At 37.0% G+C, this 4,721-nt stretch overlaps 1 pseudogene; it reads left to right on the top strand.

Annotated features, from left to right (window-relative positions):
* Positions 1-1,063: 1,063 nt before the first annotated feature.
* LOC100926866 lies at positions 1,064-2,439 on the top strand (annotated as a pseudogene).
* The last annotated feature ends 2,282 nt before the right edge of the window (positions 2,440-4,721 follow it).

The following is a 4,721-nucleotide window of genomic DNA, read 5'->3' as shown; positions in this document are numbered from 1 at the left end:
ACTACCTGAGCAAAGTGCATGATGAGAAAGTAATTACGGTCTAGATGACATGTTGCTACTGATAGTCCAGTCTTTATGTTGAGTTTCCATGTCATTTTTCCCCCTGCAAACTAGGTGACACCACCTGAAGAATGAAGACTGAGAAATAGCAACAGCTCCTGTTTTGATCAGCTAGTATGTGATCTTATCTTTCCCCTTCTCTTACTTATTTGCAGATATGTTACTTGTTGCCAGTCCATTAGGGGTCTTGAAGTAAGCTTTTAGCAGTTAATTTTGGAGAAGTGGAAATGTTTTGGCCAAAGCTATGCAGCTAATTACGTCTCTGAAGACAAGATTCCATTTGGGGGATGAGCAAGCTAGTTGGATAGTTGTTGTACTTCATTCTCCAATAGTCCATATGAAACTTGGGGTAAATTATTTCATTTGGTACACCTTTATCTTTCCCTCTGTGTTCTATAAAATTCTGGCTTATATTCACATTTTACTTAAGGTTACTGAAACTGATGTCTGAGCTTTGTATACAGATCACCATGTACTTTGAGTGGAATTAAAAACTATAGATAGCTATCTCTACATATTTTTCCTTGTTTTTTTTTATTAATTAAAGCTTTATATTTTCAAAACATATCCATAGATAATTTTCAACATTCACTCTTGAAAATCCTTCTGTTCCAAATTTTCCCTCTCCTCCTCTCCTTTCTCTCCCTTCCTCAGAAGCAAGTAATCCAATATGTTAAACATGTGCAATTCTTTTATACATATTTCCACAATTATCTTCATCATTATTAATTATCATAGCAATAAATAATAGATGAAATCTTGGATAATTTTTATTTTACAGGTTAAGAAACAAGCAACTAGTGAGTTGGTAATTTATGGATTGTGCAATAATGTCAAAATAAGGCAGGCAATAATCTGATTCTTTTAAACTCCCCTCCAAATAACATAAAATAATGCCTCAAATTGAATTGTAGAGTGCAGAAATAATAAGGTCAAAGTAAAGCAGTTGCCCAGACTAAGACAGTTTGGGAGAATGATAAGAAAACTCTGACCTATCAAGGTGATGATCTGGATGGAAGTGAAGTGTAATAATGTCTCATCAATCAACAGTAAGTCTCATGGACAGTGCTTCATCAGGGCCTTGGCTCTGGGAACTTTCACCCTAAGGATGGTGAGGTGTCAAATGACTTATAAGGAGAAAGACAGGCTTCCTAGGTTGTGGTAGCTGTCAAGGAGAAGAAAGCACAAGTTGATAAGTGTGATTATGGAGGGGAGTGAGAGTTCTGCTTGTAATTCCTGGATGGAGAGAATTGGCTGTGTTCACTTGTAGGAGAACAAAGTCCCTTGTTTTGATTCTTGGGTAAAGGGGAAAACTGATGCTTGTGACTGAGAGAGAATAATCAATGGTACATTTCCAGGACCTCAGGGAGTGGGAGATTTTGTGGCAGCAGTGGAACACGAAGCCCAGGTTCTAGCTTAGAAGTAAAAAATTAAGGCATAAACCCACTAGCCATGCATCATTGCACACTGGCAGAATCAAAAGTCAAGCATTTCCAGATAGAGCTCTGAAAAAAAGAACACAAATAATTCCTCACACAGTGGGAGCAGAGCCAGATTCTAATATATAGTTAACACTAAGAAACAGGTTATTACAAACAGGCAAACATAAAAAGAAGCTAGTCATAAATAGGAGAGAGAGTCCAGCCTGAGAAAGCCAAGCGCTCCGAGCTTTGTGCAAGGCCCAGTCAGAGGGCTTGGATTATGGGGAGGTGCTCCTGTTTCTTGGTGCTGCTCTAGGGGTGGGGGTCCAGTGCGGCTTGTATTGGAGCTGAGGCTTTGGATTTGTGCCTGGCACTCGGGGAGCAGACTACAAGAGGCAGCTCCTTAGGTCCAGCTCAACATGGGCCGCATCTACATTTTAACCAACCCGCAGACACTGAGCCAGACCGAAATCCTTCCTGCACCGCCTATGCCAGGGACATTCGGACTTGGACTCAGACAAAGATGAAACAGGTACCTATTTAATAGACAGAGATCCCACCTATTTTGGACCGTCCTGAACTATTGGTCATTAATAAGGACTTTGCTGAGGGGAAGGTGCTGGAAGAAGCTGAATTTTATACCATAGCTTCACTAATAAAACTTATAAAGGACAAAATTAGAGAGAGAAAGCAAAACATCACAAGTGCCAGTCAGAGTACTTCAGTGTCAAGAGGAAGAGCTCCAGCAAATGGTTTCAACCATGTCTGATGGTTTGAAGTTTGAGCAACTGTCAGTTCATCTTATAATTATGGAAATGAAGACCAAGCTGAATTTCTTCATGTTGTCTTCAAGATATTGCATAATCTCTTTTATGGCACAACTAGTGAAACCAGCAAAAAGGCAAAGATTTCCCTAGAGGTAGTTCCAGGATGTAAAGACCACAGTGTGGAGAGTTGAAGAATTTTCACTTTTTTCCCTCCCAAAATATAATGAAATGCCTGGCGTGGCTAAAGAAAAAACCTGCTTTAGACAATTTTTCTATGAAATCTGGGTTTGAATTTGAACCTTTTTTGGGGAGGTATTTGAAGTAGTGTGAGACTGACTAGCTATGAGATCGTGAAGAAATCACTCCACGACACAGTGCACAGAGAATGTGTGTGTGCAAGTTGGTGCTGGCACATGGCAGGACTGGCCCTGGATGGAACTAGCACACTCTGAATTCTTTCCCAGGTCTGTCTGTACATGACTGGGGCAGAAAGATCCCATAATGATCCATGTGAAGTGATTTTTTTAAACTTTGTTTTTCTTTGGTATTACTCATTGAAGATAGTTTAAAGGACAATGCACTTGATGCTATATATTACAACCCTGAAATGCAGATATTTGGGGCCTTCACTGTTAGGAAATGCTTGGCAGCCCTAATTTACTATCTTATACTGTTTGGTCATGCCATCCAAACTTTAAGAGATGAAATGATATCAGAATGTAATATGCTCATTCTAAAAGGGATATTTATACTTTTATACTTTTTAGATATCCATATTTTATCAGCTTAAAGTTTAATGCCTGTTTCCCCTTGAAAATAACAGATAGTGTATAGTTACAGATAAACGTAATAGCTCTCAGTGTCTTAAAGTACATCTAAAAGTCTCTGTTGCCAAAGTCCCTAGGTGAACATCTGACACTAGAGATTTATTATGTTGAGTTCTAGATGTAGTTGCTGGTATTTCTGCTACCATCAAGTCATGGGTTTTGCTCTTGTGAGTCAGACAGAGTAAGCTCAGCTTTCTATTTCTTGGCTGTTTTTTATTTGACTTAGGGAGCAAGAGTCCTGGTTCCCAGGAATAAGATTCGCTTAATGCCTGCCTCTTGTCATCTGCATTCCAATCACTGCACAAGCTTCCTCTCTTTACTAGCCAGTGACTTTTCAGGACTAATTATAGCCAGCAAACATGAAAGAAAAAGAGAGAGTCAAAAAGAAAGCATATAAATTGTTGGAAGTAGAATTTGCGAAGTATTCCAGAACTGAAGAATTTTCTTTATGGAGTGACTTTATACTAGAATAGTTTGGCACTGTTCATTTGCTTCTACCAGTGGCATTGCATTCATTTTTTGCCTCCATTATTCCCCTGTTTGGGGAGGGGTGAAAAGAACACCATTTAAAAATGAAATTTTACTGATATCTCATAAAGTTATTATTGTTATTTCTGTCACTTTCTTTGACAGAAAATAAAAACAATGCTGTAAATGATGAAAATAAATAAATAAGAAAAAAGATCAGGGTTTAAACTCAGAAGACAATGAAATCAAAGCAGCTACATGTAAAACTTCAAGGAAAAATGTAAACTAGTCATAAGCCCAAAATAACTCCTTGGAAGAGTTTAAAAAGGACTTTAAAAATCAAATAAAATAGTAAGAGGAGAAATTGGAAAAAGAAAGGAGTAAAGCAAGAAAAGAAAGCCATCCAATTGGGAAAAGAGATCCAAAAACTTCATGAAGAAAATAACTTTTTTTAAAAATTAGAATTTGAGGAGGCAGTTAGGGGGCTCAGTGGATAGAGCACCAGCCTTCAACTTAGGAGGACCAGAGTTCAATTCTCTTCTCAGACACTTAACCTTTCCTAGCTCTATGACCCTGGGAAAGTCACTTAACCCCAATTATCTCAAGAAAAAACAATTTTGACAAGGTGAAGCTAATGCCTTCATAAGACATCAAGAAATAATGAAACAAAATTAAAAATAGAAAAAAATGAAATATTTTATTGGGAAAACAATTGACCTGGACAAAAGATTAAGTGGAGATAATATTAGAATTGTTGAACTATCTGAAAGTCATGGTCAAAAAAATAATACCGACTACATTCAAGAAATATTTAAGGAAAATTGTTCTGAAGTTTTGGAGCTAGAGAGTAAAATAAAAGTTGAAAACAAAATTTGTTGATCACTGCCTGAAATAGATCACAAAAGAAAAACTCACAGGAACCTTATAGATATTTTTCAAAGCTCCCATGTCAATGAAAAAAAATATTACAAGTAACTAGAAAGAAAAATTCAAATATTGTATAGCTACAGTCAGGATGATACAAAATTTAGCAGCTTCTACATTAAATTACTAAGGGACATGAGAGATGATATTTTAAAGATCAATGGAACAAGGTTTGCAATCAAGAATTATCTACACAGAAACTGAATGTAAACCCCTGAAAGAAAAAAAATGAAATTTAATGAATTAAAGGACTT

Source organism: Sarcophilus harrisii, chromosome 2 (genome assembly GCF_902635505.1).
Source record: "Sarcophilus harrisii chromosome 2, mSarHar1.11, whole genome shotgun sequence".
Taxonomy (NCBI): Eukaryota; Metazoa; Chordata; class Mammalia; order Dasyuromorphia; family Dasyuridae; genus Sarcophilus; species Sarcophilus harrisii.
The sequence above is the reverse complement of the archived record's forward strand: the minus strand, read 5'-3'. Positions and strand labels throughout refer to the sequence as shown.